The following is a 23,580-nucleotide window of genomic DNA, read 5'->3' as shown; positions in this document are numbered from 1 at the left end:
TCATCTTTTCATAGTCTTGGAATTCAACTCAAAGATGCAAAAAAAATCTTTTTTTAAATCTGCAAAAGTTTTTTTTTTTTGTTTTTTTTTTTTTTTCCCTCAACAGATGCTCTATGCAAATGTTGAAATAAGTGTATTAATATCAAGCTCAGCCATCTGTTTATGTAATTTCTCAGCGGAAAAAAAAAATGCAACAAGAGTAGCAGGAAGAGATAACGCCGGGCAGCAGGTTTCCACAAGGTACATCCCATCAGATTGCACAGACTGTTGAGCAAGGCAGTCGCTGCACGGAGCAGCAGAACTGGTGCTTTTCCAGTGACAGCCCCACGTTCTGCACCTTGCTATGCCATCGTTGTGAGATCACCCCCATCAGTCGTGTTGGTTTTAATTCTTGCAAGGCTACTTGGTTTTCCAGTGGATAAAGGTCCTGATCCAGCATCCAAAGATAACGAGTGCAGTTCTCCACCCCAGGAGCCCACTGAAGCTGATGGAGAGATACAGGCACTCTTAGGATGTGAGTCACCTGCCGTGTTTCAGCCTTGGGATTGACTGAATCATGCTCTGGGATCTCGGGGCAGGCGTGCAGGAGCACTACAGGGCAAGGCAGGATGACCTTGATGCTGCTTGGGAACACTGTGCAAACAGCCAGACGTCAAACCCTCTCCAAAATCAAGCTGGAGGGACATATTGTTTTCCTCCTTACCATCCTGCACTCCTGAAGGCGTCCTGTACATCTCTGACCCCAGGCAGGGCACTGCATTGATCTCTCCATCACCTGTGTATTTGCTCCTCAGTACTTTTGTGAGCCCCAAATCTCCCCATAGGTGCAAGCATGAAAAGCCAGCAAACCTGCCTTGTAGGAGGGGGCCACAGTGCTGCCCACGCAATCAGCACAAAGTAAAGCTCCAGCAAGGCAAAGGCTCATTAAAAATAATCAGCGTCCCTTTCAAGCTCCAGGAAGCAGCACTACTGAATGGAGATGCTCTGAATGAGTGCAGATTAGGGGAGCAGCTGTGTGGAGCCAGTGAGCCCATGGGGATAGGTATCTTAAGGCTACACCCCATGCGTCCTGATCTCATCCTTCATCTCCCACCAGCTGTGCCCCAACCTCCGTATCCCTCTCTATAAGGTAGATGTGTCCATTAGTGTGTGCTGGTATCTCCCAGCAGGAACAGATGGGAAGAAATGGTTGTTAAAGGGGTGTTGCATGAACTGAGCATCGCTTTCCTGTTCCTGATGTGCCACCTCCGTGTCCTAATGTTTAAGGTCAGTCCCAAACTCTTATCTCAGTTCTTTCTTGATGGCACTGAAGTGGGGGTGGGGATAAATAAATCAGTCGAGACAAGACAAATCAAATGGAAGGAACGAACAAACAATTTGTTGAGTGGCTCTTTTTTACCTTCTTAAAAACTTCTCTCACAGAAGATTTTGGTCTGTAGGTGGTGTCCATCAGAAGACCATATGTGGATGGCCTCATCCAACCTGAGAAGGTGGAAAGGAATAGTGAGTGGGAAATACCATCACTCATTCAAACATCCCTACCAACCCCCTGCTCCCATGATGGCCACAGCAAGCCATGAATCCCATGGGGGACACCTCATGCTTCCCCAACTATCCGAGCCCCATGGTGCCTGTCCAAGGGACAGCCATGCTCTGCTCCTCACTTCCATCTAACTGTATCAACCCAACCTGGATATAATGAGCCTCTTCCAGATCTTGATTTTTTTTCTGCCAGAAAATATCCTCATTCAAAAGGTGCATGAGTTCAGCAATATGAGACCAGCATGGGAGAGAGAGTAGAAAACAGACTAAAGGCATGGGAGACAGCCCCAGAAGACAGAGGGATATCTGCAAAAGAGGCTTGATGCTATTAATAAGGAAAGGTGGATTAATTAGTTGGGCAAATTGATCAGCTTCCCCATACTTCCTTTCTTTTTTACTGCATCTTTGCTATATTTACAGCAATGCTGGTGCAATCCTGCAGTCTGTTCAGGCTCCTTAGATCTCCTTTGCTTAGAAACACAAAAGGGTTTTGTTCCTGATTTAGGATGTGGGTAGTGGAGACAGGTCCCACTGCTGCCAGGAACTTCATGGATGGGTCCAGTGCAGGGAAGTATTCCACATGTTTCTGGGCAGATCAGTCAAGGCATTCAGGAAGGTAATGAGGCGTGGAGGAACTCCACTGGGGTTGGCAACTGAGTTGTTTTTCTCACTTATTTTTGCCTTGGCTCGTAGTTCCAAAAACATCCATCTACCCTCACAGCTCAGGCAGGTCTGTAAGGGAATAGTGCCCTTGGCTCACCTAGGGAGGGCATTACTTCCAAAGCTCCACACTCCCCAGCACCAACGAGCACAATGAGGGGACCCGTGGACCTTCTCAAGGCTAGAAGTGGATTTGGACTTGTTCAGTCTAACTCCCAAGTAGCCACCATGCAGGAAATACCATCTGGTGCCCATGACTTGCTTGAGGCACAACAGCCTCTTTAGAGGGATAACCCACCTAAACCAAAAGACCAGAAAAGCTGTCTAGTTTTTACCTTGTTTCCTCATAAATGTGCAGTGAGGTTAAAACTGGAAGGTGCTAATGATCCATTTGGAGAAGATACATTTGAAGTTGCCTGTAATGGTGGATAAACACAGTGTTTTGGTATGCAAGGGTGGGAATCTGGTCCTTTTCATGAACTACCATTCATCCACAAGGTAATTTCCCCCATTTGGAAAGCTGAAACGCCTACTTCATTCTTGCCCCACAAAACTGACATTCACAAAAGCCTTTCCAAGGATATGAATAAATGGCACTTAATTTGGGGAAAACAGCATTAGTGGATCCCATATCCAGAGTGATACATCAGGAGAAATGAAGCTTGTAAGCAAGGAACTCAGCTGATAGTGCAGTCCCTGTGCCATTTCTCCCCATGCTGTTGGGAGAAAGTGGCCAGTGGTTACTTGTACCTTATATCATTGCTTTAGTTGCTTACCACAGAATCAGATTCACAGAATATTTTGAGTTGGAAGGGACCGACAAGGATCACTGAGTCCAACCCATGACTCTACACAAATCTAAACCCAGCATCTGAGCACATTGTCCACATGCTCCTTGAACTCCATTTCTAAACACTTTCAAACAAAAAGAGAGGAAATTTAGGTTAGATGTTAGGAAAAAATGCTTTACTCAGAGTGCAGAGTGCACTGCTGCCCAGAGGTGTTGTGGATGCCCCATTCCTGGAGGTGCTCAGGGCCTGGCTGTATGGAGCACTGAGCAATGTAAGCTGGTGCCCCTGGCAGAGGAGTTGGAGCTGTTTGGTTCTTAAGCCACGTCATTCTATGATTCTGTGATTCAGTAATTCCAGTGTTTACCAAAACCACGTCACCAGAGGTTAAAAAAAAAATAAATTAACAATTGAAAAAAAATTAAAGGTGCATTTTTCATCTCCTGCACACATGAGAATAGCAAAGGCAGCACTGAACAGAAGCTGCACTGTGTTTGGAGCAGTTTCCCCTGGCCAGGCTGGATGTGATGCTCCTTTCCAAGTCTCGGAGTGCCTTAGTGCTGAGTCCATCCCTCCTGCGGATGCTAAGGATGGCCACTGCCAGAAACCCAACAGCTCTGCTTACAGCCCTGTGCAAACCTTGTTTCGCACAAAGCACAAGCCCCATTTGCTTTTGCAGCCTTGGGGTTCAGCAGGATTGAGGCTATTTTTGTTTCTCGCTTTGCACAAGGGTGGGCTTGTTGCAAAAGAATGGGAGAGGTGAGCCTGTCCAGAAGAAAAGTGGCAGCTACAGCACCTGGTACATTGGTGTTTTGGGTCTGGTCTTCCCCCCAGGCTCCTGTGGAGGAAGATCTGCAGAGAGCAAGGTTTTGCCATCCAACTCCTGAGTCAATGGGATTTGGGTTGCCTTACAACTTCTCCTTTAGCTTCTTGAGACAAATCACTTTGACCCAAACTTCCAAAGTTTTAGAGATTAAAACAAGTGGTTTTGTGATTTCAATAAACACTACATAGCAGCAGCCAAGTTTCATTTCATCTCCTCAGAAGGAGTTGCCAATTGGAGAGCAGAATCAGGGTAAGGCATTGAGAACCTGAGGCTTGCAGTCCCGAAAGCTCTTGGCCCTGAGGGGTGCAACAAGCTGAGTCTAACTATGGACACCTACCCTTGACCACATTGCACTGAGTTCTCAGTGGTCAAAACAGGGACTTCTGCAGGGGTGATTCATCTGACCTAATTTGGGTGCCTCCCTTTCAGCATTCACTTGACCTGCAAAGGGAGATGACACAATGAAATCCAGAGCTGGTGCAATGGGAAAGGAGATGCATGCAGTAAAATAGCTCAGAAGAGCTCTGGACCTCTGAGCACAAGAAGTATTAGGATGTTCCCTAACATTGGGGTGCATAAATATTAAATAAGCTGCAGCAAAAAGGAGAGCAGTGTCTGTGCTGTCGACTCCCTGGGGTTGGGAGCAAGAACCAGGACATTGTGTGCATCTCAACACAGCCTTGTGCTGGGCACAAAATGATCTGCAGGCTTGGACAGGCTGCACCCACAGAAGCTCCTTGGGGGCTTCTGCTTTCACACAGCAGCTCTTCAACAGGCTGGCCCTGAGGTTTCATGCTTGTTGTCTGGACCAAGACACTTAGCAAATCCCATGTAGCTAATTATACTCCAGCTCAATGCCTCATAGCCTCTGGTGTTGTTTCTTATGCTAATTAACAGTACCCAGCAGGGCAGTGTGCATCCCCACAGTGTCTTGTTCTCCCTCACCATGGGTAAGAGATGAAGACAACTGATGGGAACTTTTCTCTGCACTGGGAGATGGGATTGAGTTCCATCACACAGCCAGGTTTGCTGCAATCTTTTTTTTTTTTTTTCTTTTTTCTTTTTTCTTTTTTCTTTCTTTTTTTTTTTTTTTTTTTTTTTTTTTTTGTGTGTGTGTGTGTGTGGCAGCAAAAGGCAAAAAATCTCCCTTATCATGACCTGGCAAAGAGCAGGAATGCATGCTAGATGAGCTATGGCATGGGCAGTTGGCCCTCCTTTCTGCTCCTATCTTTTGGCCATGTACCTGTGCCATTGGCATAGGGGTCAGCCCCTTCTTTCAGGATGAGAGAGAATGGCCTCAGTTTGCACTACAGGAGGTTCAGATTGAATATTAGGAAAAACTTCTTATCTGCAAGTGTGGTTGGCCACTAGCACAGGCTGCCCAGGAGGCTGGTGGAGTCACGGTCCCTGGAGGTGTTCAGGAAATGTAGAAATGTGGCATTTTTATGGGCATGGGTTAATGGGCATGGTGGAGTGGGATTGGATTGGACTAGGTGAACATAGAGGTCTTTTCCAAACTTTATGATTCTATGACTCTATGATTACCACTTTGCCACCTCTACCTGGGCTGAACAGACCATTTTGATCAGTAATGCTCATTAATTTGATTTGGATCAATCTTCTCCTGGTCAATGAAGTGCTACTTCAGCTGGCATCATCTGGAGCCCATTGGTGGTATATGAAATCCAAACAGTGCTGATACAGGAACAGGTGGGGGACGAGCAGCTGCTGAGTTTGCTGCAAACCATTGTATCCTGCCTTGGGAGGAGGGGAATGGAGGATGATCTCCAGCTGGTGTAATCCCAGCATCTCCGTGGCATGGAGCATGCAGTCAGTGGCATGGGGCACAAGGAGGGCAGTGTTCAGCCATGGCCCTAAAATTGGGATGTCCTAAACCCTGATGGGCTGGAGAACTGGAAGGGCACGCATGGATCCCAAGTTACATGTACTTCAAGCCCATCTGCAGGAATGTCTCCAGGATGGCCAGAAGGAGCTGAACACACCCCATGAGGCACTTGAGCTACATACCCCTTCTTTCCACCAGGAGATCATAGAATCATAGAATTCTTTGTTGGAAGGGATGCTTAAAGGTCATCCAGTCCACTCAGATCCATATTACCTGGCTGCTGACCCCTCAGGCTGGGCCTGCAAGGAACTGGCCTGGGATCCTGCATGGTGAGAAATCCCCCAACTACAGCCTACAGCTTCTTAAAGCTCACCAATATCCTTGGGCACCCCTAGCATGGGGAGACCCAGGGAACCCACTCTGCCTCACTGTCTGGCTCAGAAAGCCACAACACAACAGGTTTTTCTTTTCTCCTCGGATGAAACAAACCCCGTGGTGTTTCTAGCACAACTAATTCCACAATGACAGCGATCTCCCCTGCCTCCCTTGCAGCCCAGGAAGGTGCCAAGCATCATTAGCGTGCTGATATACATTGCTATTGCATGATCAGCTGGATATTCCTGGGGAAAATGAGCCGCATTAGGCAGTCTCCTTCACTGGAATAGCAGAGAGCAGTGGGGATTTCCAAAAGAGAGATTGTTATAAAAGGAAAATCCATATGACACCATTAGAAACAGCTTTAAAAGGCTGCTGTCATCTGAAAAATGTGCTGGTATACCAAAAAGGAGTCTGTACATCTCCCTAACACACATTCATGCAGCTGTGCAAGTGAAGAGGCTCTGTCCTTCAGACCTCCTATGCTTCTTATGCCATTACTCTCACTCGCTGAATGGTTTTGCTCACTTCTGCACACCAGGACTGAATATACTATGAGGGTTTATGCATCACTGTTTGCTTTGAATTAGGAATCATCATAGAATCATAGAATCATCATAGAATCGCAAAGTTGGAAACAACCTGCAAGATCATCTAGTCCAACCATCCTCCCACTACCACTGCTACCACAAGCCTCTAAACCATATCCTGTAGCTAATTAGGAATATTAGGATATTAGAAAAAAAAAAAAAAAAAAACATCTTAGAGTGGTGATGCAGTGGCACAGGCTGCCCAGGGAGGTGGTGGGGTCACTGTCCCTGGAGGTGTTCCAGAACCATGGAGATGTGGCACTGAGTGCTGTGGGCAGTGGGCATGGTGGGACGGGCTGAGGTTGGACGTGGGGAGCTCAGTGGTCTTTTTAAATCTTAATGAGTCTGTGATTCTATGAATTGAAATGTTGTCATTACCTATGCCTCACCTTGGCTGCTCAAAGCCTGGAAACATGCCTGGAGAGACTGAACACAGCCCCCAGACCCTTGGTGAGATCCGGATGTGATGCTCTGCCCTCGGACATCCCATGTCTACAAGGAATGGTGGTGTTGGGAAGCGATGTGGTGCTTGGAACTGGGGCTGTCAGAGCCTAGTCTCTGTCCTGTTATTCCAGAGAAATTTTAAAGAAGTAACTAGATTAAAATAAATTAAAAAAAAACACCTGAATTGACTGTTTTGTTTCACAGGATGAGGTGGATTTTATAGATCCATTCAATGTTGATAGCATGAGTAATGAGACTCCTGGGGTATGCTGGTGCAAAGCATGGGTGGCCTTCAACATCTGACCTCTGGGAAAACAGGAGGCAGCTCTGGCAATGTCCTGAGGCAGACTCCCAGTGTAAGGTCTTCAAGGAAGATGAAATATATGAAGTCACATTACTGATGCACTGCCACTAAATGTGTACTGAAGGAGGAAATCTCACCTCCAAGACCTCTAATGTAATTCCTTTCCTTATGCCCGAAATCAAAAGCCAATGACTGGAAATGCAGCTGAGAAAGGCTTTAACTTCCAGCCATTAAGTGCTGAAAACTGACACGCCTGATGATTGATAGTACCACGTGGAACACCTCTTTCATTTCTTACAGTCGCCAGTGATAACAGCCTGTGTTGGCTCTGATTTCTGAGCTGGCTCTCCTGGATCAGGAGCACATGATTCATCCATCCTGTCCTGCCATCCCCAGGGCACAGCTGCACGCTGATCTTCCCATGTGCCCTTGCAGACCCTCTTTGCTCTGTTTCCCTTCTTTAGAGGCACCAGCCCATACATGGACACAAGAATGGCACTGTCTATTATTGATAAGTTTCTACAAGTGTGTGAGAGTCCCTGCAGCTCCCTGCAAAATAAGCCTCCAGAGCAGGTTTTGTGTTGCTTCCCTTGGATGGATTTCCCCTCTCCGGAGAGCACAATGGGTTTCCAGAGGCAAGTGAAAGCTGATGAGAGAAGAGGGATCAGATCACTCTTTGGCATCCTCCTTTGCCTGTGACCAGAGGTGTTTTCTAAGCGATGGTTGATCAGTTAATTTGAAGTGCTACACGAATGATTCCTGCCCACCATGGCCATCGTTCTGTAGCCTGAAGAACGATGTCTGCTCACATCACACTCGTTTCAGAGATGGATGTTTCTTAGGACATCATCCTCATAAATCCACCACTCATGCTTATTATGAGCGCTCAGTGTTTGTCAGATGCTTTTTAGAGAACTTTGCTGTAGTGAGCAATACTGGTGGCAGGTGGATGGTTGGACTGGATGATCTTAGGGGTCTCTTCCAACCTTAATGATCCTATGATTTATAACTATCCCCACTTTACAATGAGGAGACAGAGAAGAGCAGACCATAGGCAGAATCAGCCCAGAGCTGGGATTAACACTGAAGTCACGATTCCAGCATTCTGCCTTTCCTGTGATCCTCCAGTGGTGATCCCACTGGTGGGAACCAGGAGGACAAGAAGGTGTCTGGGGGAATCTTTTTCCTGGGGAAACAGCAGCCTTCCCATCTTTTTTTCTAATTTTCAGCTGTCCCAGGCCGGGTTAATTACCCCCTGTGCAAGCAGCAGAGCTGCCTCTGAAGCTGTGCTTTCAGATCACTTTGAACAATGGCACAGCAATTGCCCAGGGCTTTCTGTTGGAGCAACTGAATAGAGAGCGCTGTTAGCTTCTCCTCTTGTAAAGAAGTTCCCACAGGCTTCATCGCACACACATCCAGAAAGCCATCACAAGGCAGGGATGTACACAAAATATCTGTCCCACATTACTGATGTTTACTTCCACAGCTCCGCTGTTTGAGTGATGTGAAATCCCTATTGGGTGCAGAATGGCCCTGGGCAATGTTTTACACTTGTACGTGTTGGAAGAAGAGGGGTTAATCTCAAAAGTGCTGGTTGGTTGGACAGTATACCCAGTGGTTTGTATATGCAGATCCCTCTTTCTCACAAATGGCCAACTAGGATCATCTAGTCTAACAGTCCACCTACCATACCACCAATATTCCACCCTCAGTGCCACATTCCTTGAGCATCTCCAGGGATGGTGACTCCACCACCTCCCTGGGCAGCCTCTTCTAGTGCCTGACCACTCTTTTGGAGAAGAAGTTTTCCCTAATAGCCACCCTAAACCTCCCCCTGCACAACTTGAGGTCATTCCCTCTCATCCTATCAGTTCAAAGATTGATGGCACAGATTGATGTCTGTTTCCAATATTTGCCACCCCAGAACATAGTCAGGAAATAGTATAATGCCTTGCTGTATTTTTAGAGAGATGCAACGGAGCTGTAGGCAATTAGACAGATTAATTCCTGGTTACAGAGTAGAATTCAAGCCAGTGATTTCCAAATCCAACAGTCAGCTGTTTCAAGCTGTAAAAAAAAATAAAATCCTACAGTTACTGAGATCCATCTAAAATAACAGGAAGATTTAGTCCTCTCTCCTGGGAGTGGTTCTCCATTCCTCTGACTTTTCTCCCAGATCACTTCTGCATGATCCTTTGGGTTGAGATACACTTCCTGGGAGTACAGGGACTTGGATGAGGTGAAATTGTCCAAGCTCTCCATTTGTCAGCCACCAGATCAGGCTGCCCATCCAACCCAGCCTTGAGCACCTCCAAGGATGGGGCAATTGGCTGATGCAGAATTCCTTGGGAAAAGTCAAGTGAGAAAATCATTTAATATAACCTTTAGATAAACATCAAGCTGGACTCAGTGTTTTAAATCATAGGAGAGTTGCTGTCACTGGACATATCTGTTTAGTTATCAAAGGGAAAAAAGGAGACAACTGTGCATTGGGATTCCAGGGTTGAAGAAGTGGCTTGGTCAACCCATCACATTGTAGTGGTGTCACTGCACAGAAGTGGGCTGATTTACATTGGTTCATAGAACCATGGAATATCCCGAGTTGGAAGGGACCCACAAGGTTCACTGAGTTCAACCCTTGGTTCTGCATAGCACCAGATCCAAAGCCTACATCTGAAAGCATTGTCCAAACGCTTTCTGAGCTCGAGCAGCTCGGAGCTAAAGTAGAATTATGCCATGCAGCACTGATTTTGGACATCTCTGTCACTGGAATACACTCCCATCATTTTATTCCTGTACGTGGCAGAGCTAAGCTGCTCTGAGAGCTCAGGTTATTTTTAGACAGCTGCACAGCCAGAGATGCCCTTTCAGTAGCCAAAGTAAGAGGACACCAAATGGTCCTGACCTTTCTCTCCAAGGCCCCATGTAGGGCCCATGCATTGAGCAGAGCAGAGGGTGGAAGGAGGGAAGGAAGGAATCTGTGTGTATTTGCTTGGCAGGCTGCCCTTGCCTGTGGATCAAGTTTATATAAAGAAGGTGAGGACACCACAAGAGGATGAAGGTTTCTTGGCCATCACAGGGTTGATGAGCTCAACTGTCAAGGTCACAGGCTTGAAAACACTTCCAGAAACCTTCCCAGGAAGGCTTATGGAAATGCTTTTCCTAGTTGTTAACCTCAACATGCCCAACAATGCTACCTATAGACAATGCTACCTATAGATTGTCCTTTTTTTTCCAGCATCTTCCCAATACCTCAGTGCCCAAGCAGTGACATGGTTCTGCATGCATGCAAGCCACTATTTTAAAATACAAAATAGCAAGATGTTGGCTCCTTCTTGCAGACAGGAGTCTTGAGAGGCAGATGAAGAGTCCCATACTTGTTCTGCCTCATTCAGATCTTCAGCTGCCCTTCTTCTCTGAACCCAATCTCACTGCTTTGACATGCGGTGTTTATTCCCTCGGTGTTCAATGCTCTATGTGAAGCTTGGCTTTCACAGCTGGGTGCAGTCGTGACCCACTCCAGCTGGATAACTTCTGAACTACAGTCTGCAGGGCAGTGTTCAGCAGCCAGGTAGCTCTGAACAGCCCTGTTGTGTCATAGAGTCACGGAGTCATAGAATGGCTTCAGTTTGAGGAAATGGCCGTGGGCCACCTCCCACCAGCCCCAGGTTGCCCAAAGCCTATCCAACCTGGTCTTGACCACCTCCAGGGATGGAGCATCCACAGCTTCTCTGTGCAACCTGTGCCTCCTCAATACCACCAGGTAAGGACTTGACCCTTTCCTTTTCTATCCCCATAGAGGCAATTGCACCTAGTTGAGCACGATGAGTGCGTCAGGCTTGAGCTGCCTGGGACCATTGCTGCTTTTCAGTGGAACGGGGAAACAAATCCCTGCCGTCTTCCCTGTGCATCCTGCAATCCAGATAATTAATACCAGGGGCTCCCTGTCAGCCCCAGCTCTCTCTGGGATGCAAAAGTCGCATTAGGAGAGTGCTCACCATGCCTGGCACTGTTCAGACAATGAGGCCGGATCCCCACCATGGCAGCAGGAGGAGAGGAGGTGCCACTGCCATCCACCAGCTCTCCCGAGCATAATGAAGCCTTTGTTTGCTTTGCCTTCAGCCTCCCATTACCCAGAGAGGGAGAGCCAGGAGATGGCAGAAAACTGGGATTTTCAAACAATTTCTGAGTCAGATGCAGTGAGAGAGGGGAAGATTTCCTGCACCCAGAGAGGCTGAAACAGACTGCTGGGAGTATGGAGTGCTAGCCTTGATCAAGGGTAGGAATGTCACTGATAAGCACACGTGCCACACAAAGACTTGGGGAATTTGGGGTTTGCTTGGATATTTTCCCCCAGATTCCAGCCCAGGCAGCACCTTGCATGTGTCCCAGCCCAGAGATAGCATTGCCTTGGTGGAGCTGCACATGTTCCTACAGGGACACGCAAACCCATTGCATTACCTTCTGTAGGGATCCACAAGCCCCATTGATTCTGATGCATTGATTTTCTATTTCCCCATTAATTTGGACAGAGGTTTTAACTTACATCAAGCACCTCCTCCCTCCTTCCTATTCCTCCCACGCACATGTTGTGTGGGGCTGGAATTACCTGAATGTTGAGATTTTGTCCCAGTGCCAAGAGGAAGGAGGTGGAAATGCAGTTGATCACATCCAGGTTTGAATTGCTCCTATTTGTCAGGTATAAAGGAGCAACTGGAAGCCACAAGGACATGTGGGAAAATACATTCAAAAGAGCTGTTGTAAATTAATAGATTAAGTGATAAGGATTTTTAATATAGGGTTGAATGTAAGGTGATGCTGAAGTGATCAGGGGAGCTTGAGGGCTCTTTTTCCAGGTCCAAGCTGAGGACACCAGCTCTGACTTTAGCCCCATTATGCTCAGCAGTACAATGGCTGTTCTTACAGTCAGCTTGAAGGCAGCAAAAGCTGCTCTACACCTGAAGGAAGGGATCACGTGCCTGCAATCTTGCTTGATTTTTTCCAACCGTATCATCCAGTCTAATAAAAGAGAGTAACTCCTCCTCCAAACCTTGCCTTGCTCATAGCCTGAAAACACCCAACAATGCTTCTCTGACAAAGGGAATGAGTCATTCATCAGAGCAAGCATTTGTGCTCGAGACCTTCAGAAAAAAAGGAAAAAAAAAATACATCTACATATTCATTTATTCTTGTGTTTGACTAAAAAGATCTATTTTACATATACAAGCAATAGAAAAGAATCCTGTGCCTTCCTGGAACCTAAAATCTGGGTGCAAGGGGCTGGAATTTGGGCACAAGTAACAATTTTTCAGCTGTAAGCAGAACAGGGGGAACAAAGCACTCGCTGAAGGATTACAGCTAGAGCAAGCCCTGGGGAAATCATGGTGACAGAGAGGTGGGTGGAGAGACACAAAACGTGGCACCCAAAAAGGGGCAGCATCCAGAGTTCCTGAGCACAATGGGAAATGAGAAAACTGCTGTAATTTCACATTACAAATATTGAATGTCTGTGTGTAAAAAGAAAAGGCCACGTGGCTTGAGATATGGCACATGGCACTGGGGGATGTGGTCAGTGGGCATGGTGGTGATGGGCTGATGGTTGGACAAGACAATCTTAGCAGTCTTTTCCAACCTTAATGATTCCATGACTTCTTTTGAGGTGTGGAGAGCACAAGGTAGGCACATTGTCCATGGTGGGAGATAAAGGGCACGCCGAGAACAATTTTGAAATAGCGGGTGAATACCTAGGTCAAGAGCAAGTGGATGATGTGATTTCAAATGCATTCAATCCCTGGATCTTCATGAGGCTTTTTCAGATGGGATCCGTGCTGCTTTGCATGGAATCATAGAATGGTTTGGGTTGGAAGGGGCCTCAACATCCACCCAGTTCCAATCCCTGCAGTAGGCAGGCACAATTCCCACTGGATCAGGCTGCCCAGGGTCTCATCCAACCCAGGGATGGGGCACCCACAGCTCTCTGAGCAGCCTGTTCCAATGCCTCACCGCACCCTCAGTGAAAAAGGCATCTCTTAAAAGTGAGGTATGCTCCCATGACTAGAATAAGGGGAAGTGCACCAGCCCTCCTCTGAGTAAGGTGTCTTTTTGAGAGCACCTGAAGAAGCAGACGTTTTTGGTAGCTTCTGTGAGCCTTAATTGCATCCATCCCAAAGAAGTGACCTCGGCTCTGCAAACCATAAAACACCACTCGCTTCTGGGGCTTAATGGTGTGCGGCCCGACAAGGAATCCTTTATCCTTCTCTTAGAGACAAACGTGTGGGAATTTATTGGCTTTTTAAAGCTGTCCGATCTTTCACTGAAGGAAACTAATGGGATATCAATGACATCAGGTATTTGTCACGGGTATCATTGGCAAAGGAAATATGGGGCTGGCTCAGGGAAGCTCTGGGCACGAGGATCACTGCAGGATCACTGCATGCAGGTCCAGCAGCAGCTGCAGTCAGACTGAGCTCCTTCATGGCTCCGGGCTCATCAGTCTCAACCAAACACATAAAAGCAAAAAGCATTCCTAATTCAGTTAACTAATTCAATTTAAAGGCCCAGTGAGGACGAGGCAACTTGAATTTTCGTGTGAGGTTGAATTTAGAACAGCACCTTTGCAGCTGGGAAGAAGAAACTTTGAGTGATTTGCAGCACCTTTTCAAAACAACGGGTCAAAAAAGCCATTTAAACACAGTCACATTGTGATTTTTTTTATTGGATTGCTCTCCCTTTTCCTCTTTTTCTGTCCATGTAAGCATTATCCAAAAGAAAATATCACCTGGGAAGATGCATCATGCAAGGGCTGCTCTGAAAGTAATGCCTCCTATTTTATGATGTTGGTCCACGATGTCAGAGGTGGATGTTGGTAGGATGGCAGTAGAGGCTGAACCTTCCCACCAATATTCCATTGCATTTTGTTGCTGTGTGACAGATGGCAGCAGAGGGGCAGTGTGGCAAAATGGTGCCTGACACTGAAGTGCATATGAAGCAAGGGGGTGGAATTAAACTCCTCCTTGTGGAAAAATGGCACCTATTAACATTCACCAATGTTTGCTGATCGTTTATGGAGATTGAACAGTGGGTGTGAGCACAGTGAGGGGTGGGTGCTGTGTTTCAGAAAATGACAGTGGGTCATTTTCTCTGGTATACATTTGTACAAACACAGCATGCAGGCTCACTGCTGTCAAAAAAGCAGAGCGAATGGTGGTGCCCATGTTGAAAAATAAGGTTTTGTAGCTGAGAATTTGCTGTATCAAGCAACGTTATTGTGCTCTTTGTACCTGTGGTTGTTTCTTTGGGAATAAATAGGAGGCATTACTTTCAGAGAGACCTACATAATGTTAATCTTCAGCAGAATGAAGCTATACAAACACACTGTGCATGTTGGGTCACTCGTCCCACATGAGATCACATGTCCCCTATGGTGTCATCCATCCCATATGCAGGACTTGAGCCACCATAGTCTCACTCCAAGGGCATAACCCTCTGCTCAGTTCTCTACTGCTGAGATGTGCAAACACCCAACACAGAAACTCTGTGTTTTGGGATATGGGTCTGATTCCAGGTTTTCTCACTGATGTTAAATCCAGCTTGGGTTTTCAAGAGCTTCCTAAGGGCTGTGCCCAGCTGTGAGCCTCCCTAAAGACGGTGGGAAAACTACTCATAAAAACACAAAAAGTGCCAGAAAGAAACATGCAACATTGCTCATTCCTCACATTTTTTTGGAGCGGTCTTTGAGGGAATGGAGACAAAGGAAAATAAGGCCGCTTTCATGCTCAAAGACTGCAGAAATATCTGAGTACCTGAAGCTTCACATTAAATTAGCACAAAGCACAGCAATCTGCTGCAGGACTCGGATCTCAGCTACTGCAAACCTGGGGAGAGAAGTGAAAGGGAAAGCACAGGTCTTTATTTGGGCCTGAGTCTGAAAACAGAGCATAAAGTCAGGGCGGGATGCTCTGACCCCAGAGTCAGCCCCATGGGAAGGCAGTGGGAATTTCTGCAGAGCTTTGACAGTGCAATTAGCAGTGGGTCCTGGGGGATGGGGAAGGAGAGAGGCAGAGAAGGCAGCTGAAAGGCACTGCCTGTTTGCTTGCGTGCTCTGAGCCACGGAACCCCCAGTGCTTGCATTTGTTTAGGCTTAAAACACCACAGCCCATCCCCTGCCTTCAGCTCCATTGTGGTACATCGCTGCCTCTGCCAGCATCCCTTCCCAGCCCATAGGAGTGTTATTTTTGTCTCGAGCCCTGAGCTCTCATACTGTGGGGAAATACGGCTGTGCGGGGAGCAGGGATGGCCCAGCACCACCGTTTCCAATGATTCTGGTGTTTCTTCAAAGGTACCCCGAACTGAAGACCCAAATTATAGAGAATGAGAGTTCGAAACAGGACTGGGTCAGATTGTGTGGCTGTGATTTAAATCCTTAAATCGAGGCATGGCAGTGCTCCAGGTTCACCTCCGAGCTGTCCCCAGATAAATCCAGAGTAAGTGCTGGCAGTTCCCTTAACAAAGAGGGAGGGAGAGGAAAGGAGACAGGCTTGCTGCAGATGCTTCTACACTGGAGTATCACATGAACATGTTTAACATTTTTCCAGTATTATCAAGGGAAAATATCATCCCGGAGGCATAATTATATCTTAGGTTCTCCTTTTTTTCTTTTTTCTTTTTCTTTCTTTTTTTTTTTTTTTTTTTTTTTAAGGGGCTTTTCAAGCAGCTGTTTTGTTTCATTCTTCTCCTTTTTCTATTTTTGAATTACAGTGTTTGTAGAAACAGGAGGAGGATGGCAGCTAATGCAAGGCAAAAGCTGTGGGAGAGAGAGAGGAGAAATGCTGCCATTCCTCACCCTTTAGGCAAAAACCAGCATGGTTCCACCAGTGAAGCTCCACATGCCCTTCACTTTCCTCCAGGCCCTCTATTTCAAGTCTAAGGTCCAAGACCTGAGGTGTGGCTATAGGCACCAGGAGATGGATCTGTTTGACAACTGAGTTCTTCTTTGTAGACTGCGATGGGCACTCTCACACCCAGAACACTCTCCTGGGAAGATTTCTACATCAAAATAGATGAATTTATGTCTCAATCTACAGACTGACTCCTATCCATGGCAAAGGGTTTCTTGCTCAGTGATGCATCAGAAGACAAGACCTCAGGAAAAGAGGAGCTCCTGTGATGTGGGCTCCCACCATCCCAATACAGTTGGGCAATCTCTCCAGAGTCATAGAACTGCCCAAGTTGGAAGGGATAAGGATCATTGAGTCTGGTTCATAGAATCATAGAAGCTCCTCTATCCCTGGGGAGCTTCATAAGCTGCTTAATGCAACTCAGATGAACGGGGCATTTTCCAAACCTCCACCCAGACAGGTGGGATATCCAACCGTGGTCCTCAGCTGTCAGTCAGGCTCTGGGGACACTCTCCCTTGTCACTGTCACTGCTTGTAACCACCCTGTGTGGTTCCATACCGCAGCTGGAAGATGGGAGCCAGCAGCACACTGCAGGAATTCATGTGTCCTAAGGCACCTAATGCTGTATGCCCAGGTTAGACTCTCCTCCCTGCAGTAACTGAGGGCCTCCCAAATATAATCAGCAGTGAGGCAATGAGTGGCTTGCTCGCTGTCCTTTAATTAGGAGCTTCTCAACATTTTGGCTGAAGACTGTTAGGTATCAGCAGGCAATTAAAGGGGATGCTTCAGAGGGAGGTTTTACATAATGCACCTCGTCATTGGTCACCTGTGGTCATCTGTGGATGGCGGAAGACAGATTCCTCCCCCATGCCAGGATGCTTTCTGTCCTGAAGCATGAGATCTGATTAGAGCGCAGAGCCATGAACACTGTTACAGGCCATAAAGTCACTGAGGTATAAAAACCTTTATTTACTGTTTGCAATCCCAGCTCCGGTCGCTGCCTCCTGTGGCACACAGATATCCTCCAAGGAGGATTTTCCCACTGTTTATTCTCGAGGCACAGAGTGGGGAGGATGTTTTCAGCAGTGATTTTATTCCTCATTCCTTTTATGCTCTCCAACAGCGTTAACCTCTTCAGTGAGAACATGCACTCATCTGCCAGTCTTACAGGGATGTCATTGACCAAAATTAGCTTTGTGCTCCAGTGTATGTCAAAACTGCAGTTGTGCTAAATGTCTCACTGTTTGCAAAGCGACAGTCCATATGAAGCTGATGGCATGACCCACTGGCCTCAAAGTGGTGTGGGCAGACACCTCAGCCCCTTCAGCTCCTCAGGATTTGCATCTTTTCAGATACACGTCACAGTGATTGCCATTTTCCTTCCGTTTTTTATCTTTTTTCTTCTTTTTTTTTAACAGGATACTTTTTTTTCATGCTTTCTGGTTTCTGAGAATTTCAGAGCTGTGGCTGGATCATGCTTTCAAAATTTCTTCTGTGTTTACAAGGACTGGGAGCCTTCTGCTTGTTGTTTTGTTTATGAATGTACTTCACAAAGTTTCAAAAGCTGTGCTGAGGTTGGTGGTAGGGAGAAGACAAGGACCAGATTCAGCTCTCATAAAAAATTCAGGCCATACAGTGGCAGAAAGGACAGGGACATGCCACGTCGTATTGAGGTACAAAACCTTGTTGCATCAACATAAGGCCCTGTAAACTGCTGGAAAATAGCAGCTCAAATGCCCAGGAAAAAATACTGTTTTCTTGTATAATGTCAGCTGCTCTCACAGAGGCACCACTGGGATATGCCACCACTGAAAACACATCTGGCTGATGAGCATTTGTGATGAAGTAAAACTAATGGAAATATTTGGATTTAAAGAGTGGACTATTCAGAGGGTAAATAATTGGTTGGATGATCACTGCCAGAGAGTTGTGGTCAGTGACTCTGTCCAGGTGGAAGTTGGTAACAGGTGGTGTCCCCCTGGGACCCATCTTGGGTTTGGTGATCTTCAGCATCCTTAACAATGACATCAATGATGGAATCGAGTGCACCCTCAGCAATTTGCTGATGACACCAAGATGAGTGGTGCAGTTGACACAACAGAGGGAAGGGATGCTCTCCAGGGGGACCTGCACAGGCTTGCAAAGTGGGCCAACAAGAACCTAATGAGATTCAACAAGGCCAAGGGCAGTGTGCTGCACTTGGGTCAAGGCAAACCCAGCTGGGAGAAGAACTGACTGAGAGCAGCCCTGTGGAGAAGGACTTGGGGTCCTGATGGACAAAAAGCTGCACAGGAGCCAGCAGTGTGAGCCTGCAGCCAGGAGGCCAACGGCAACCTGGGCTGCATCAACAGAGGGGTGGCAATGGGGACAGGGAGGGGACTGTCTGCTCTGCTCCAGTGAGACCTCATTGAGGCCTTCCAGTACTTGAAGGGAGATTATAAATAGGAGGGTACCAACTTTTTACATGAGCAGATAGTGATAAGGGGAAATAGCTTTAAGCTAAAAGAGGGGAGATTTAGATTAGGATAGTTTTTACTCTGAGGGTGGTGAGGTCCTGGCTCTGCTGCCCAGAGAAGTTCTGGGTGCCCCATCCCTGGAGGTGCTCAAGGCCAGGCTGGATGGGGCCCTGGGCAGCCTGAGCTGGTGGGGGACAGCCAGCCCACAACAGGGGCTGGAACTGGATGATCCTTAAGGTCCCTTCCAACCCAAGCTATTCTATGATTCTATGAAACTCCCACTCCCCTCCTGTTTTCTCTACAAATATCCATAAGGATTTAAGCAGCAGTCAGAGTCAAGAATGCAAAGACAATTATGCACTGGAATTTAAACAAACCATTAATTACAGAGATACTCTGGCAGATGATGGCTCCAACAATGCCTGTTACAAGAACCTCCATCAAATTATCTTCTCTTTCTTGTTAGCCGGGTGCTTCTCTTAACTGAGATGAGAAAAGTAATTAAAAACTATACAACAAGATGTTTTATTAATGACACGCACGTCTCCATCTCCCTATGAAAATTGGACAATCTGTTCCTATGCCACAACCCTCCATCTAGAGTTTATATTTACCATCGCTTTAACAATGACTTGTTACAGTGCTATCCAATTTTTTTGTTTGGCTTGAAGGAGGGGTGAAAAAGAAACCATTTATTAAAGGTACCTACCAAGGAGCACTCCTGTGGCACAAAGCAGAATAAGAAAGGAAAGGAAAGCAAACAAACGGACATGTCTAAAACAAGGTCCTCTTGCTGGTTGACCAGACCCCCAACAAGACAAGACTTTCTAGTCTTCCTCGTCCTGCCTCCAAGCACTGCACCCAGCAGCATCTGCTCTCCCATCCACTCAGGACTGAGCCATCAAGGAGATGACTCACTGCAGCACCGAGCACCTTCTTTCTTCGCACTGCACTCTAATTTTCTTCATCACCACAGATTAAAGCGTTTCTAATTAAGGACAGAAGTTAGATCTGATGGGGACACTGTTCTTGTTCTGTTCACACGCTGGCTGGCTGGGCAAGTCACTCTGATGTCTCTTACCCCAAACGTTTTCTTCCTTTTCCAACAGCAGTCTGATGCATGCAATTCATGTAGCAGGGTGTATAAGGGTATGTAAGAACTCAGTTTTTGGACCCTAAAAACATTTTAATGGAAACCTCCTCTCTGGCCCAAGTACTTACATGAGTCTCAGCTGTGTATGGGAGCGGGTTGAGGAAGCAACAAAATATGTAATGGTTAGTACAGAAGGAAGCCCACTTCCCACATGCTCACCGCCCAGCATGGGAAGAACTGGGACCTCTCTCTGTAAGAGCTGCTGTGCTGTGGCAGGGAGGTATGTTTGCATCCTTTCTACCCTTACGTGGATGATGGGATGGTGAGGTCTTTCTGACAGCACCTTATTAGATGCGGATACACTTCAGACACTGGAATAAACAACATTAGGAATATTTGTTTTCTATAAGGTGCTTTTCACAAGCAGATCTTGAAGTGCTGGAAGGCGTAAAAATTCTTTATTCTTTTTATATAGAGCCTTAACCGTAGCAGGAGCATCCAGAGTCCAGGAAAGAGGACAGCATCATTCATCTGCCGTTGTCTTTGAAATACAGTAAGTAATCCAATTGCCTTGTAGGATCATCCGGGGCCACCAGTGGTTCACGACTCTCATTCATCCAAGTGCTCACACAGCCATGTGCCCCTGACCCCCAGGAGAGCCAAATGCCCACTCAGTTTACAAACAAGCTTCAGAGGGCATCTGCTGGGCTGGCACATGAGAAGCTCAGGTTTCACTTCCCAAAATGCTGGAGCACTTGTTTAGCACTTGCTTAGCTAGATGATGCTGTGAAGTTATTTAACTGCACCAAATTTTTACTATGAGAAAATATAATACAGTTGACATCCAGTCAACTGTGTGACTGACATCCAGTCGACAGTGTGACTGTTTTAGTGGGGGATTTAAGTGTAAATAATTCTGTCGAGGGAAAGTCATGCCCAGTGGTGAGCCCAGTCAAGGGAATGTGCAGGACTGAAGTGCAACGCAGTGAGCATGGAAGCCACATATCCTGACCCCATCATCATTTGGTCAACACAGCCTCGACAGCCCACTGAGGGTCTCCAGTAAAAGGTTACAGCATGGAGGTGAAAAGGGCCTCCCAAGGGTCTTGCAGCTCCTTTCCAGCATGGGTTGGGTTTGTAGAGCATCTACCAGTGTCAGCTTTCTAGTTAGAGAAACGAGACCTCTGCAATGTCAGGCTGGGCACAGAATCAGGGAATCATAGAAGCATAGAATTATTTGAGTTGGAAGGGAATCTTAGAAGTCATCTAGTCCAAATCTCCTGCAATGAACAGGGACACCTACAGCTTGATCATGTTGCTCAGATGGGCAAGCCGGGTGCTGTGAGCACCATCTGTCCTGCAACCACAGTGAAGCCAAGGGAGCAGTCTATTGGCCAGGAAGAATGCAAGTCCAGGCCAAAATCAGGGATAGCTGCCCAGGATGAAGCAAGAAAACTCTCTCCCAGAAGACTTCATGGGCTCCCAGCCCCCAGCCCCCAGCACCCAGTGGTTTGAGCATTTGCACAGAGGTGGTCACCGCAGCAGCAGGGACATTTGGAGGTCCCCAAGCCCCACCAGTGTTTCCGTGCTACAACAAGGCCCTGGCTTTGCAGGTGCCTCACTGGGATGCCAGGCAGTGCTGAAACCACATCCTTTCAGAGCTGAGAAGGAAACAGCAGGGAATACACATCTGCATATGACCTGGGTGACACAAGCCTGCAGGCACAAATTACATACTTTACAAGTGACATTTGCTGTCACAGGGGGAGGTTTGAGTGAGACTGCTTAAAATTCAACTAAACTCTGCCTGGAAAGAGGGTGGCAGTGGTCTTCTTTTTGCTTTCACTCCCTGGGGTAGCACTGTGATGTTTCCAGTGAGGAAATCCCTCTCTGGCACCCAGTCTTGGCTGTGAGTTTTGCCCCAGGGATAAGGATTCACAAGTTGCAGTTCTCTGGCTGTTGTGCAAACTCCAGGCTGACCTCCCTTGTCAGTCAGCAGCGTGGGAGCTGATTTACAGCATCATGGGGGCTGAGTTCAATCAGAAGAGCTATGCAGCCCAAAAAATACTTAGTAGATTTATCCTACCAGCTTCATTTACTTTCCCCATTGCTTCTTTTATGTTATGCCTCACTTCAAAGGGAAGAGGGAAAAGACTTCGTGTCCTGTTCCAAAACCTGGGACAAAGGAGATTGTTCTGAAGAAAGTGGTCAGAAGGCTGCAAGAAAGGTATCTGTTGTGGGTTGTGTTGAAGCAGTGATCAGAATTCAGGGTTGTGTCCAGAAGGAGAAATCACTGTGAGATTAAGATACCCATAGTGCAGTCCTGCTCATTGTAAAAGTCCTTTCATTTCTTAAATCTCTAGAGATGGTGGAAAAGAGCTAAAAACATATTCCGAGTTCACAGCTCCAATCTATTTTCTGGATAACTGTATTATATCACTCTATAACTGCATTATTACTCTCTTCTCTATTTTCTCAGCAAATGCTGACAGTGCTCCTGTGACCACATGCGCTGGATATTCTCTTTCCAGTTTTCTGATCTTTCAGAATCTCTTCCATGGATGCACGAACTTTGATATGCAGCTAAACTCTTCTATGCATGTGTGACTTACACGTGGCTTTGCTTTGATTTGTCATAGATGGTTGCACTGTGATGATGCTATTAAGTCAGTTATCTCGTAACAGAATTACTTAATAACTTGCTCTGTTTGTCCTCTTTGACAGAAACAATGTGTTCAACCATGTGTTATGTCAGTTCCTACAAATTTTCAGCAATCTTACAAGGCCATGAGCAGCTCCAGCTGTTTATTTTATCAATGGGATGATCATAATATATGACTCACTGCAGGACTAAAGGCTTCTTCAATCTACTGAGGAGAAAAAGGTTGTAAACCAAATCCAGAAGCTCGAAGCAGATAAATTCAGATGAGAATATTGCCAGTCACAGGGAAAATCTATCAAGGGAATTGGTGGAGTGTCTATCTCCTGAAGATGCAATTATTTTCATTAAATGACAGTATCTACTCTTGCAGATGACACCAAGATGAGTGATGTGGTTGACACATTGCAGGGATGCCATCCAGAGGGACTGGACAGGCTTGAGAAGTGGGTCTATGTGAATCTCATGGAGTTCAACAAGGCCAACAGCAAGGTCCTGCACCTGGGCTGGGGCAATCCTAAGCACTAATGCAGGCTGAGCAGTGAGTGCATTCAGAGCAGCTCTGAGAAGGACTTGAAGGTGCTGGTTGATGAAAAGTTCAACATGATCCAGCAATGTGCCCTCACAGCCCAGAAAACAAACCACAACTTGGGCTGCATCAAAAGAAGCGTGATCAGCAGAGTGAGGGATTTGATTGTCCACCTCTACTTTGCTCTTGTGAGTCCCCACCTGCAGTGCCATGTTCAGCTCTGGGGCCCCAGCACAAGGATGTGGAGGTGAGCATCACTTTTCATATCACTGCATAGAGCTTAGCTCTGTTGGCTATGCAGATATCTCACCCATCTTGATGGCCATAGAGGTGCCCTGCCACACTGCCAGCTGGCTTTGTGAGCCCAGCAATCTGTAGGTCTGTGTCATTTCCTACCAAACCTGCGAGGATGTGTCATATTCCCAAAGAATCTCAAGAAAAAAAACCCATACACCTCCATTTAGGCAAATGAACGGTGTCCTGTATGATTTCCAGGAACAGACACATTACTCAAGAATGCATTACTGGACACAATGCAGAAATACGTGGGTGAATTTTTATGGCTTGTAT

General features: G+C 46.6%; 2 long non-coding RNA genes across 3 annotated transcripts; one reads left to right on the top strand and one right to left on the bottom strand.

Annotated features, from left to right (window-relative positions):
* Window positions 1-1,394: 1,394 nt before the first annotated feature.
* LOC149917607 (uncharacterized) lies at window positions 1,395-10,998 on the bottom strand. The gene is made up of 3 exons (XR_016467924.1): window positions 10,628-10,998; window positions 2,538-2,618; window positions 1,395-1,482 (listed from the first exon to the last, which is right to left on the bottom strand). It is a non-coding gene; the product is annotated as an uncharacterized LOC149917607 (long non-coding RNA).
* On the top strand, window positions 10,999-22,880 carry LOC149917606 (uncharacterized). 2 transcript variants are annotated; one of them, XR_016467926.1, is made up of 4 exons: window positions 10,999-11,138; window positions 20,298-20,375; window positions 21,962-22,049; window positions 22,547-22,880. It is a non-coding gene; the product is annotated as an uncharacterized LOC149917606 (long non-coding RNA). The 2 variants fall into 2 exon arrangements; XR_016467925.1 differs by lacking the exon at window positions 21,962-22,049.
* Window positions 22,881-23,580: the final 700 nt, after the last annotated feature.

Source organism: Phasianus colchicus, chromosome 6 (assembly GCF_987193195.1).
Source record: "Phasianus colchicus chromosome 6, bPhaCol1.hap1.1, whole genome shotgun sequence".
In the NCBI taxonomy this organism is placed as follows: domain Eukaryota; kingdom Metazoa; phylum Chordata; class Aves; order Galliformes; family Phasianidae; genus Phasianus; species Phasianus colchicus.
This window is presented reverse-complemented; position numbering and strand designations above follow the sequence as displayed.